Source organism: Enhydra lutris, unplaced genomic scaffold (genome assembly GCF_002288905.1).
Source record: "Enhydra lutris kenyoni isolate GAN:26980312 unplaced genomic scaffold, ASM228890v2 scaffoldscaffold5, whole genome shotgun sequence".
In the NCBI taxonomy this organism is placed as follows: domain Eukaryota; kingdom Metazoa; phylum Chordata; class Mammalia; order Carnivora; family Mustelidae; genus Enhydra; species Enhydra lutris.
In genome coordinates, this window is record NW_019154089.1 from 41608134 (window position 1) to 41623232 (window position 15099).

Here is a 15099-nt window from a genome sequence, read left to right on the forward strand (position 1 = left end):
CAAGTCTCATCAAATACTGGATCTACTTAAGGGTAGAGAGAAAAGGCAAAGTTCAAAAAGGAGTAGGTTATTAAATGAGGCATTTGCTATCCTTCTTTTTAGTATTTTATTTATTTATTTGACAGAGAGAGAGAGAGATCACAAGTGGGCAGAGACGCAGGCAGAGAGAGGGGGAAGCAGGCTGCCTGCTGAGCAGAGAGCCCAATGCGGGGCTCAATCCCAGGATGCTGGGATCGTGACCTGAGCCGAAGGCAATTGCTTAACCCACTGAGCCACCCTGCTATATTCCTTTTAAGAGCACCAGGTAGAGAACAAGTTTTCTAAACTAGATCTAGGAAGTGGAATGTGGAATCAATCCAACCTTCCCCCATTAAGGGCTGCCCAGTGGTTAATGAATTTTAAAAACATGACTAAATAAAAACAAACCTCACACACCCTCCCTGGCCCCACAATAAATAAATAAATAAATAAATAAATAAATAATCACCAAAGGCGAGGGAAGCAATGGCAAAAATGAACCATTGGGACTTCATCCAGGTAAAAAGCTTTTTCACAGCAAAGGAAACAGTCAACAAAACCAAAAGACAACTGACAGAATGAGAGAAGATATCTGCAAATTACATGTCAGATAAAGGGCTAGTATCCAAAATCTATAAAGAACTTATCAAACTCAACACCCAAAGAACAAATAATCCAATCAAGAAATGGGCAGAAGACATGAATAGACATTTCTGCAAAGAAGACAGTCAAATGGCCAACAGACACATGAAAAAGTGCTCCACATCACTCGGCATCAGGGAAATACAAATCAAAACCACAGTGAGATACCACCTCATACCAGTCAGAATGGCTAAAATTAACAAGTCCAGAAATGACAGATGTTGGCGAGGATGCAGAGAAAGGGGAACCCTCCTACACTGTTGGTAGGAAAGCAAGCTGCAGCCACTCTGAAAAACAGTATGGAACTTCCTCAAAAAGTTGAAAATAGAGCTACCCTATGACCCAGTAATTGTACTACTGGGTATTTACCCTAAAGATACAAATGTAGTGATCCGAAGGGGCACGTGCACCCGAATGTTTATAGCAGCAATGTCCACAATAGCCAAACTATGAAAGGAACCTAGATGTCCATCTACAGATGAATGGATAAAAACAATGTGGTACATATATACAATGGAATATTATGTAGCCATCAAAAAGACACAAAACTGTGCCAATTGCAATGATGTGGGTGGAACTAGAGGGTATTACATTAAGCGAGATAAGTCAGTCAGAGAAAGAGAATTATCATATGATCTCACTGATATGAGGAATTTGAGAAACAAGAGAGAGGATTATAGGGGAAGGGAGGGAAAAATGAAACAAGAAGAAATCAGAGAGGGAGACAAACCATAAGAGACTCTTAATCTCAGGAAACAAACTGAGGGCTGCTGGAGGGGAGGGGGTTGGGAGGGATGGGATGACTGAGTGATGGACATTGGGGAGGGTATGTGCTATGGTGAGTGCTGTGAATTGTGTAAGACTGATGAATCCTGTACCCCCGAAACAAATAATATATTATACGTTAATAAAAATTAGAAGGAAGAAAGAAAGAAGGAAGGAAGGAAGGAAGGAAGGAAGGAAGAATGGAAGGGAGGGAGGAAGAGAGGGAGGAATGAAAAAATAAAAAAACCTAAATGTGTCAGCTTATTCTTCAGAGTGGATGGAACTGGGAGCAGCTTCAACGACCCAAATTCGTGTGTTACAGAGTCATCACAAGCATGCTTTGCTTTGAAGGGGAGGAGAAAAACAAAAACAAAAACAAAACCTGAAACAACCAAAAACTAGTATTGTTCACTGTTCTCCCAAGACACAATTATTCAAAGGAACTAGTACTGAGAAGCGGAAGAGGATTATACCTGTGGGCCTTGTCTCCCACGAGTGCACGTGAGTAGGTGCGGGGTATCTGTCATGACTGCGGAAACGAATTTTCATCTTTACTCTTGCGTTTGATTTAACATTGCTTTTAGCGCAAGGCCGACACCAGCTGTGTGGGAAAGGCTCTGGAGAACGGTTCACAGCAGCACGCGGCTGCGGCTCTTCCGCGGTTCCGGAGGCTCCAGGGCAACCGATATTGCTCTTTGGGCCTTCCTGGGTGAGCGCAGAACAGCCCACATACTCCACTGCCTTCAGGCCACGGGCCGGCTTTTCAGCAGCCCTTGCGGTGACTGGCTTCTGTTTGTTCTTGGCAAGTTTCTCAGTGGTAGAGGGGTCATCTCCGAGATCGGTTTGGGTCCCAACAAGCAAGAAAGGAGTCTTTGGACAATGGTGAGTTATCTCTGGCTCCCACTTTTCCTTCTCATTTTCGAATGAGGAAGGAGAGACCCCTGAAAAACAGACTGGATATCCATCTGTTTGTGGATAACTCATGGTCCTAATCTGTCAGAATCCTCTTGCCCTGCAGTATCACGAAGTCCATCCAAGAGTATCTGGCTGTCCACCAGTCATTACTGTGACCGCATCGCTGTCAGAAGGAGTCGGTTAATACTCAGATGGAAATCTGTTTTTTTTGTGTAGGATATCAGGAGACGTGTTTTACCAACGGCGCCATCGCCCAAAACAACACATTTAATTGTCTGCATTGCTGAAACCGTTTTGTATCCAATTTAAACATTTCAGATTCAGTGATGCCCTCAGGTCCTCCACCAGGACACTGGCAGCACTACGCGGGGTCCCCTCGGCTCTGGTATTGTTAATTTGAAACGTCCAAGTGTGCATTATAGGGCAAAGCAAATGATTTAGTGTAAAACATTCTCTTTCTAATCTTCCTGATGTCATTGAGAATTGGAATTTGGGGGAAAGCTAGGGAAAAGGAGATACTCTGTGGTTCTGGCTTTGAATTAAAAAATATCAGCATGGGGGCGCCTGGGTGGCTCAGCGGGTTAAAGCCTCTGCCTTCGGCTCAGGTCCTGATGATGGAGCCCCACATCAGGCTCTCTGTTCAGCAGGGAGCCTGCTTCCCTTCCTCTCTCTGCCTGCCTCTCTGCCTGCCTGTGATCTCTGTCTGTCAAATAAATAAATTTAAAAAAAATCTTTAAAAAAAATATATCAGCATAAATTTGTGATATGAGGTTACCTTAAAAAAGAAACTCTCCCCTAGCTCTTTCTATTGAAGAGGTTCAGAAACGTTGCATAATAGCAATGAGAACCACTAGCATCTAGACTGTAGACTTAAAATATGGTTTCCTACTGAAGAGCTCTTTGGAGAAACAACTGAGTGTAGGTTTGGGGCAGGAAATGTAGGTGATGTATGCAATGATACTGAAACATCCTGTCATATCAGATAGCAGATAATATTTTAAATACTGTTAGGGTCATGTCAAAAGAACTTGGGAGCCAAATGGAAGAGGTTCCCACCAAGCAAAGAGAGAACAATCTTAGCATCAATAACAGTAACATTGCAATGGACTGGAAAAGTCCATACAGGTTTAAATTCATATTTAATAGCAAGTCAAATAATTAATCTAATAATTAGATTCCATTACATGTTGCTAATGAACAAATTCATTATTTTAAAAACTGATAAATAAGGGAAAGAGTCATGTATCCTGCCTTTCCTATTTAAACTGAACCATTTTTTAAGCAACTAGTAGATGAGAGAAAATGCCTCTACAGTATTCCAGCAAGTTAATGAAGATAAGATAGAATGTCATCATTTTACAGTGTATATCAAATAAATAGCTCCAGGCATTATCAGTGGTTGCTAACACCTCAACAAGAGAGATACATAGATATTACATGCTCCTATTGAAAGAACACACCTAGAAAATGGTCTTGCAAACAAAACAAAATAAAAAACCAACAAAACAAAAAAAACCCTGGACACTAAATCTTATTAAACCTCTAGATCCAAATATCTATAAATGATTAGATAATTTGTTTCATGATACCACAGGAATGTAATCAGTAAAATGCAGAGTGAGAGAAACTGTAGGACAATCTAGTTTCTTAAAGAAAACTAAACCAAAAGAGAGAGAGAGAAAAATGGAGAGGAAACACATAGATTGAAGGAGACATATCAACCACTCACTATGTGTAGATCTAGTCAAAACTATGATTCAAACAATCTGTAAAAAATTATACACATACACAGAATTATGAAACAGTAAAAAATCAGAACACAACTGGCTATTTCATGATATTTAAAAATTACTGGTCGGGATGCCTGGGTGGCTCAGTGGGTTAAGCATCTAACTTTTGCTCAGGGCATGATTCCCTGGGTCTTGGGTTCAAATCTTGCATTCAGCGCCTTGCTCAGTGGAGAGCCTGCTTCTCTCTCTGCCTGCTGCTCCCCCTGTTTGTTCACAATCTCTCTCCTGCTCACTCTCTCTCTCTCTGACAAATAAATAAATAATCTTTTTAAAGATTACTTTTTTCTTTTTTAAGATGTATTCATTTCTTTGTAAAGAGAGACCACACATGGTGGGGAGGGGCAGAGAGAAAGAGAAAGATGGTCCAGCAGACTCACCACTGAGGGCAAAGTCTGACAAGGGGCTGCATCTCAAGACCACAAGATCATGATCCAAGCTGAAACTGGGTTGGATGCTCAACAGACTGAGCCACAGAGATACCCTAGAAAAATTACTCTTTTTTTTTAGTGTTTAAAGAGTATTATGGCACTTTTACATACTAACTTAGAGATACATACTGAAATGCTATGAGTGAAATTTTGAGGGAGGCAAGATGGCAGAAGGGTAGGGGAACTCATTTAATCTGATCTCTTGAATTTGGCTAGATAACTATCAAATCATCCTGAACACCTATGAATTCAACCTGAGATGTAAGAAAAGAATTGCTGAAATTCTACAAATAGAAAAGCACCAGTTGTTGCAAGGTAGGAGGTGCAGAGAAGTGGATCCAAGGGCTGTATCAAAACATAAACAGCGTGGGGAATGAGCCTCGTTAAGCCAGCTACTGGAAAGTAATATAGCCCCAGAGCACAAAATTAGAACTTTTAGAAATCTGAAATGTTATAGATGAAATTTTATAACGTACAAGATTTGTTTCAAAATCATATAGAAGGTGAGAAAGCTGGTAGAGGTACAAATGAAAATATAGCTGGTACAGTTTTTGAAATTAGGTGGTGGGTGCATGGTTGTTCATTGTAGTGTTCTCTATATATATATATATATATATATATATATATACACACACACACACACACACACACACACACACACATATATGTAGATACATATATATGTAGATACATATATATATTTAAATATATATATATTTAAATTTTCCCATAATAATACGACGGAATATTACTCAGCCATAAAAAAGAATGAGAGCTTGCCATTTGCAACAACGTGGATGGATCTAGAAAGTATTATGTTAACTGAAATAAGTCAGACAGAGAAAGACAAATATCACATATGATTTCACTCATATGTGGAATTTAAGAAACAAAACAAAGAAACCAAAAAAAGAAAAAAAGAGAGACGCCAACAGAAAAACAGACTCTTTAATACAGAAAACAAAATAATGGTTACCAGAGGGGAGTAGATAGGGGGGAGGGGGGAATGGGTGAAGTAGATAAAGGGGATTAAGAGTACACTTACTGTGACAAGCATTAAGTGTACTCTTCTAGTGAGGTTGAATCACTATATTGTACACCAGAAACTAATATAACACTGTGTGTTCATTATTCTTCCATTTTTTAAATTCTATAATAAAAAGTAAAAGATAGATACATTGATACAAAGGCCCCATGTTCAGAGATTCTAATTTAATTGGCCTGGGGCTTAGATAGGAAAGAAAGAGGCTGAGAGGAAGGAGGAGGAGGAAGAAGAGGAAAGGAAAGAAGGAAGGGAGAAAAGGAGGAAGAGAGGGCGGGAGGGAGAAGAGCCACCACTCTGCTCCGTTATAATGTGTATGCAGCCTGGGCTAAGAACCATTTGTCTACCCTCCAACCATTCCGTTACTTCCAGTTCCTCAGCCTTTCTGTTTCTCAGGGGTTCTAACCAAATGCACTGGGATCCATGCTGAGAAAACAGGCTGACTCCTGGGTCTCATCCCAGAGGGTCTTTCAGAAGACTAAGGGGGCCTTGGGAGTATGTGACTGTGCTATAAACCCATGCCAAAATGCTATCAGAGGGGGATTTCTCGTTGTTCCCTGTACACAACCCTCACATTATCATTCATGATTTTGTTCATTTTATTCCTTCCTTCTTCTACCTGAAATGTCTTCCCCTTATCTTTATCCAGATCATACCTACTTAATAACCAAGTTTAAAAATCACCCAGGCATGAAGCCTAATCCCTTCAACTGAAGGGATTCTTCCTCCTGTGAACCCGGTTTTTCGCCCTTCCACAGGTTTTCTCTTTGTATATAATGCTTCAGCTCCCTTACTCAGCAATAAGCTGCTTTAAGTCAGAAAGTCTTTTTTACATATCTTTGTAATTTCACAGAATTTAGACATATTGAAGAGTTTGGTAAGCCTATGCTAAATCAAAGAAGTAATGAAAACATAACAGTTGAGAGTGTCTGGATACTTACCCTGTAAGCTCTCTTAAGAACTAGTTAACTTCCGGGGCGCCTGGGTGGCTCAGTGGGTTGAAGCCTCTGCCTTCAGCTCAGGTCATGATCCCGGGGTTCTAGGATCGAGCCCCGCATCGGGCTCTCTGCTCCATGGGGAGCCTGTTTCCTCCTCTCTCTCTGCCTACTTGTGATCTCTGTCAAATAAATAAATAACATAAAATAAAATAAAATAAAAAAAGAACTAGTTCACTTGCCCCATTCTGCCCTCAGTATGCAAAGAAGCTTCCCTAGGAAAGGTGGTACTGAGAGGAAGGCAGCTCAAGATAAAAGGCTATCAGCATTTCTCAAGAATCAGCCAAATAAGCTATAAAATCTTAACTACTATCTAAATCAAAATGCCATGCTTACCATTTTTACAAGCTAATGAAATTGGTTTAAAGAAAAATATTGCAAAGTACTATTTTACATATAATAACTGTCCAAAAAGTGTTGACTATCCTGAGGCCACGTTTTATAAAAATGTAAATAAATATGCTTTTATGTATAAATATGCTACAATTTTATGAGTCTTCTAAAGAAAAGGGGTATGTTTTTATAAAGACCTATACTTTGAGTTCCTGAAAGAAATGATTAAAAAAAAAAACTTTCAAACTTTGATTGGGAGGCTTATCATTATAAATTAATGCATGGCACTCTGTGCTCAGCAGTTGACCTGATTCTCTCCCTCAGTCTTCTGTGAGTTAGGATTATCCACAGCTTGTCAAGGAAAACAGTGAGACCTGTAGAGTGCTCAGGTCACTCAACTGGCAGAGATGGTATTTAAGCCCTCATATGCTTGGTTCTTTCTCGCTGTACACCTTTTTTTTTTTAAGATTTTTTTTTTTAATTTATTCATTTGACAGACAGAGATCACAAGTAGGCAGAGAGGCAGGCGGAGAGAGAGCAAGGGAAGCAGGCTCCCAGCTGAGCAGAGAGCCTGATGCGGGGCTTGATCCCCAGACCCTGGGATCATGACTTGAGCTGAAGGCGGAGGCTTTAACCCACTCAGCACCCAGGCGCCCCTTTGCTGTACACTTTTGTTTTCTTAGAACTCTCCTGTATTTTGAGAGGAAAACCACACGTGGCCAGGGAAAGGAGTGGGAAAGAGAAAGGTGGGTGGATTAGAGGATGAGAAACAAGACGGAAGGCTTTTCAGAGCTAGGTTCCCATTCACCATCTTTCCTGTGTTGGACCTCTCTAACCTTCAGCTTCCTTCTCTGTAGTTAACATGAACCATTTGGAGCTGTTGTGAGGACTGTGTAAAGTGATGCATATGAGGATCCTGGCTCAATAAATGGAAGGTATTGGTAAAAGCAACTGGTGGGGTCAACTTCAGTCTCATCCTGAACAGGGTGTTCTTGTAAATTTCTTGTTACTAGGTCATCAACTATTTCAGCGAAACAAAATGACTGACTTTTCACCCTACACAGATTCTGCTGAAATCACTATCTAATTTGTTGTTCTTTGGAGAGTTTTCTTGTCAAATATCTTAAAGCATTACATATATACATATACATATACATATACATGTGTCTCTATATATATAGACACATATATATTTGAAAATGTTGCAGATCTTTGTCAAATCCCAAACCTACCAGTTAAGTTGCTCTCAACTACCTCCCCTCCCATTATCTGTCACATAAGCGGAAGCTCCACTCTGCACAATTCTTGCCCAAAGGGATGAAACTCAGGAAGGGTCAATGCTGTACACCTGTCACAATCAGCCTCTACAGCAGCCTTTCTGCAGCTTGTTTTACTTTACCCAGGGATAATGATCATTATTTTTTCCTAGAGCAATCCTTCCTAAAGGCTCAGACCTGACAGAAAGAAATGTTCTAGGGAGGACACTGGAACACACAGGACGACATTTTTCCCTATTTCTCTCTCCCTAATTAAATTGGTTTTATCCTAAACCAATAGGAAAGCATTGACTTCTTAGGATACCCAGGTTAGGGGGAAATATATATATATATATATATATATGTACATATATATATATATATATACACACATACATACATATAATAAATATACTATAATGTATATAATAAATAATATATAAATTTCCTCCCCCCCCCGGAATCCATTTGTACCATCCATCCAGAAGGTAAATAAGGACTTTATTTTATTTTTCTTTAAGATTTTATTTACTTATTTTTTTATTTATTTGACAGAGAGAGAGAGGGCACAAGCAGGGGGACCAGCAGAGGGAGAGGGAGAAGCACACTCCCCACTAAGCAAGAAGCCCAAAGCGGGACTTGATCCCAGGATCTTGGGATCATGACCTGAGCCGAAGGCAGACACAACCCACTGAGCCATCCTGGCGAAACTGGGATTTTATGGAGTGGTCTGACTCCATGATTAAATTCTGAGTTGACCCAATACTTAGAGATGCAAACTTTTCTGCCTTCAAACTGGTGTGAATCTTGAGTGATTGAGACAGTAGTGAAAGGCACCAAAAGAGATTAAACACCACTGATGTTTTATATTTTTATTGACCAATGATAGCCACAGATATTATCTATGGAAAAATGTTAATAATCTCTACATCATTTGTAAGAAACATAAATTATTAACCAATATAAACAGTTCCTAATTGTGTACAATCTTTGGTCCTCAAAGCAAGGCTGCGCCTTCTTACGCCTGGACTGAAGAAGAAAGTAATAAAGTGTCTTTTTATAATTTAGAAATAACTTTATTAAATATTTTGACAGAATGATCCAGATACCCACACTAATGAGCGTACATGTTTTTCCTGGCAAATAGTGTGGTTCTCGTCCCTCTACAATAGCTGAGAGTCTCTTGCTCTCTGGGGGAATATTTCACATACTAATTTATTCTCCCTTTATTCACACAGAGCTAAGATTGAAGAGGTTATCCTTTTAATGTAACACAAGCATTTCTTAATACTTAAGATCATTCATGTTTTTCTAAAAGATGTGTTCAGAGGTTTACACTTTTAATAATATGGCTATTGTAAACGTAAATACAAAAAAACATAAGACATAAATACAATATTAAAAGTATAATCTTGTTGTGGAACCAGCACTAAAAAAGGATTTTTATTGTTAAAATCTTCCTGAAAGCACTCTGCATTTATGAGATTAAGCTGTTGTGAAGTCTGTTTTATCTATCCCTGAAATTATTTTGTCAGTCTTTTTAACTATCTAAGTATTTTTTACAGTTAGAATTAAAAACCCAAACCTATCATTAGTATTCTTATAAATCCTGAGTAGAAAATCTGTTTACCAAGGAAAAGAAACAGAAAATTTCTTCTTAAGCAGGGGATGCGCTACAACCAGAAACAAAGCATAAACGATGTAAACGACGCATTTTTCCAAATTTTTATTTTTCTCGATTAGAATGATAGAGAAGACAAATTATAGCCAAATATGCAAGGAAAGCTTGGCCATGCTTCCAGGACAAGGGATTAAGCTTTCTTCAGTGCTCCTGTACCATTCTACACTGGTTGCCAAATAGCATTAGCATAATCCTGAATTATTAAGAAAATGAGAGGTCAGATTTACTTTACAGGAGAATTCGACCTATCTGAATCAGGACTGAGAGGGTCGTAGCATTCCAGATGTGAGCCTGGTGGTAGGTGTAAAATGCACCACATGGAGAGAATGTGCGCGGTAAGGAAAAAGACAAATTACCCAGAGCTATTACCGTCATTAGTTCCATCAGCCTGGGAAGCCCTCCCACAGCATTTTCAGAGCAGTGTGTGGAGAGGGCCTGGGGCTTATCACATCTCGCAGGGGGTCGTCTTCCGCTGGGCATAGTCACATAGCTTGACATTTCAGTTTAAAAAAAAAAAAAAAAAGTCTGGGCCTTCATTCTCCATGCAGGCTTCTGTCTCGCAGCTCTACAACCGGTAGCTAAAATAAAGGGAGCCAGCCCACTGAAGGCTGCAGTCATTTATCTGATGGCAGAATTACCAGCCTTTCTAGAGCTGCACACTGTTCTTTCGCATAATCAGTTTTAAGCCAGGGACAATAAGCCTGGGCTACTATAATGTACCAGAAGCTCCTTTGGGGTTGTTTCATTAACCTTTTGAATATTTTGTCATAATTAAAAGGTTAGGAGTCTATACCATGAGAAATGCAGTGAAAGAATAGAACATACACAATAATGTTAGATGGACTATCACATTTAAACTGTGGTACCATTAAACAATGGTAACCAATGAGAAGGACGTAAGGGGCAAACTGATGTAACAAAGACGTTTCCCCAAATGTTTTTGATTCTAGAAGTCCATGTAGATATTATTTACCATAAGATATTAAGCAAAAGAGCAGAATACAATATATATTTGTACATATTATATATGTAATGTATATTCACACAATAATCATAACTAGGTAAGAATCTGTGCTTGTGGCAAGTTATATGCAAAAGAGAAATGGGTTGTTCTAGGCGGGTATGATTTTTTTTTTTATTGTCTCTTCATTATTTGTTTAAATCCTTTTAATGTTGCATATTCTCCTCAGTTAAAAGAGCGTATACAAACATTCTCATGAAGGAACTAGGAACAACGAAAAGGAAAACAGATGTAAAAACATAAAGCATCCTCTACTCTGCCTAAAATCAAGAAAAAGCATAAAGACTCAGCATCCATCTCAATAGGGAACAAAGAAAAAGATGCACAGGACCAAGTAAATACATCCAAGAGAGTGATACTTTTCCTATACCGTTCTTAATAATAATAATAATAATAATGTTACATCAGGGTTTTTCACATAGTAGGCACACATCAGACTAGTCCAACAACCCTTTCTTAAACACATGAAAAAGTGGTTCAGAGAAACTAAGGAACATGCCCCAGGTCAAAGAGCAAGTATTAATATCCCAGTCTGCCTGACTCCAATAAATTACAGCACTCTCTCTCTCTATCCCCCCAACCCTGTCTCTTTATCTCTGTCTTTCTCTCATTATTTCATTAAATTCCAGTCCTCAATCTGAAATAGCCCTATTTTCTGTCTCTTCCTTGCCTTTAGCCCTTAATAAAGCAGTGCAGTGCTCATCTGACTTTGGCAGGTCTGATAGTCACTCATACTTTAATGTATACACAGTAAGTAAATATTGAGTACTTATTCTGCATTGTGCTGGTTCTGGGGATACAAAGCTGAAAAGAAAAATGGACTCTGGGCACCCACAGGCAAGTGGTGGATGCAAGCATGCAAGTAGCAAAAGTGCACACCTGGGGCCCCTGACCTCGGCTTCTTGCGGAACTGACATCTGAACTGAGACACCAACGACTGAGTTGGGATTAGGCAGATGGATGGTGCATCATAGGAAATAATCCCTGTAGAGGACCAAGGGGGAGATGAATCAAAAGAAGACAAAAACAAGACAAAACAAACACAGGACACTCCAGAAACCGAAAGTGACGCACAGAGCTGGACTTGGAGAGCAATGATAACCACACATTTTGTAACCTACAAGTCTTGTTTTCTGAAGACCTAAAGGGTTTGCTTTTCAAGGAAGAAAAGGACTCATGATGTCGAAAATCAACACTTAAAACTTTTTAGGTTTTCCTCGATTGCATATCAATAATAAAAATGGCTTTGTGAATAAACACATCAGAATTAAGTGTTACAGTTGCAATTAATTTAAATATAACTGTGTCTCTAGCCACAAATTCTGAGGTGTTGGGCAACTTTTCTTGACTAGAGATTACTTTCCTTTTCTGCAAAATGGAATACACTTATCTTACATGTTTGTAGATGAGAGAGAGAAACAATATAAGGCCAGCATCTAGTCTGGTACCTGGTACACAGAAAACAACTATTAAATGGTAGTTACAGTAGAAGAGTTTGGAAAGCCAAATGCCCATAAGTCTCATTTTTGTGATAAGAAGGAAATGCCATTTTCTCATCAGCCTCACACTTGGTTCCCAGTCCTGACTGGCTGTTCAAATATAATATTATTTCACACGTAGCAAACTTCAACCTGGTTGATGATATGCAAGCCTTCCTGTCTTTCCCATACTTCCTATCCATTCCTGTTTGATATAGGAATAAGTGCTATAGATCGGTGGCTACAGGTCACAAGAAAATCCTTGATTCATTCCCTGGGGACATAAGGACATTCCTAAACTAAAAGAAAGTGTCACAAAAGATCTCATTTACTGCCTTTGTCATCCAGCCACCCCCTGGCTTATGCATGGCTTATTACTATAACAGTAATTAGCTCAATGCCAAGAGGTTTGGGAACTTTTGTAGAATTCTAATTTCATTAGTTATCCTGGCATTTTTTTTTTTCAACTGTTAATTGCATTATGTCTTACAAAAAACCAAGACCTTCATTTTACAGCTTTCTAAAATATGTTGCTCATGTATTCTTGCTAAGCAAAAATGAGTGATTTCAGGCTGCCATTCTGATTTAGTAGGTGGTGGCATAAGAAAGGATTCTCATTAAATCTCAAGTGTAAAAATAGATATATCATCATTCATTGTGAAGAAAATGTTTTTTCTCTCTAGAAGAAAAACAATTTTCTGAAATCAAATGTAGTTTGGTTTATTGTGGCATCTTTTTTTTTTTTCCCCCCATAAAGACAATCAAGACTTTGTCTTTGGAAAAAAAAAGACAACCAGTGTCAGGTAATTGCAAATTATTCTAGCTATAAGAGGTAAACTATGTTTCCACTATTAATATACTTTGTACATGATGTACATTTTAGAAAGTATACAGGGTAAACACAAATGCTAATTTTTTCAGAAAAAAAATTATAGATTAAGTTGGAAAATATATTATGTAACCATTCTGGATTCCACAAGGAATAGAGTAACTAAAACGTCTACAGTTCCGGGGTGTCTTCATTTTATTGCCTTATGTACTTTAACATAATCCCAAAATTAGAGCCCGGGGGCGGAAACGGAATGAATCCCTATCATTCTGAGGGAAATACAGCATTAAAGAAATCACGACGACTAAACATTTTTAAAAGAAAATATTTCAACTATCCTCACTAAAGTCTTTTGCTTTGTCTAGTCATACTTTTCTATACTCCACCTTGTGCATTTACCCATCAGATGAGGGTTTGTTCCTTTCCTGTTTCTTTTGTGTTGGCCCTCAAATCAAGTAAGCCTTTTTTCTTCTTCCTCGATTCATGGTTACTTTTACCAAAGATTTTATGGTTTACCCTCTTGTGTAGACTCCAAAATATTGGGTAGGGGATAATTGATTTTCTAAAATTATTTTGAACTACAGGTAATAACGAACCTCATGTGCTTGCATGTGTTACTAAGTTTGGTTTTTATTTACTCTCAATGGGACTGTGGTGCAGGCAAACCTACAGTTGTATATGCCCTATTATCTTGCACAGAGCAAAGTAAAACTCAGAGAAACTATGAATTTTGGGGAAGAATCCATTTCAGGAGGAGCTGATTATGGCAAATTTTATCACTGATTTTTCTCTTGCCATGGATGCCTTGGAGATGTAAGCTGGATGCCATCTGATTCCCCAGTGTTTTCAGACTGGCAAAGCGTTAGCTGGATGATGGATTACAATACAAAATGCAGGAGGATTTTGCTTCTTGCTACCTGAATTTCTAAGGCCCAACTGCTTTCTTTACTTCCTGTCATTTTCACATGGGTTGCTTTTTATCAGAGTCTTTTCAGCTGAGTTTTTAGTAGTATGGTAATAGAGAGACCAAAGAACACCACCTTCTGATGAAACACATATTTTAGCCTAGTGTCAACAAAACTAAGCAAATTGTTAACCTAACCTCTCAGTTTTACAACATGCCAATAGACCTTTTTCCTCTTAGATTTTTGCCTAGTTTCTTATAATTGCTGGATAATTATCTCTCCACACTCACTTTCTTCTGACAGCTTAGTTGTAGCCTCTGGGATTTTAACATCTAATTGGTTTGTCTGCTTAGGTTGTGGATTCTTGAGTCTTGCTAAATTCAGCAAAGCCAGGCAACCAAACGGATTAAAAACATTTTGTAATTCTGTCCTCCAGAGCCTTCCTAAAAGGGTTAACAGAGGTGCCAGACTCTGGTTCTTCTTCAATCATTCTTCACAAACGTGGTAACTAGACTCAGCGAATACTCCAGCTATCAGAGTAGAGCCCTATAGAATAACCACACTCAATAAATGTCCAATAACAATGGTGAGGAGTTAGATGAACTATATTTAAAGTATTTCCCCCCTTAATTCCCCTCCTAAATCTGGCTTCCATCTTTGCCTCTTTATGGTATCCAATGATCTCAATTCAGCCAAGTTCAAAGGCATTTTCTCTGTCCTTATCTTCCTTGATCTTTCTGATGTATGGGGCACAGCTTTTCATACCTGCCCCTTTGAAGACTTCTGGCTTCAGTTCCTGAGACACTTCTATTGTCTTTTATTTTTCTTCATCACCACCCTGATCTCTTCACCTATTTCCCACATTTATATCTCTTTTTTTTCTTATACCTTCCCAGTCACTCTTCTTCCAACAGATCTTTGATAATTACTGTAGTCCTTGTATCCTCTTGCTTTTTGTTTTTATTCTACACAGATTCCTTTGTTTTCCTGAAGTTGTATAG

General features: G+C 38.7%; 1 pseudogene; it reads right to left on the minus strand.

The window, feature by feature from the left end:
* Window positions 1-2054: 2054 nt before the first annotated feature.
* On the minus strand, window positions 2055-2621 carry LOC111141203 (annotated as a pseudogene).
* Window positions 2622-15099: the final 12478 nt, after the last annotated feature.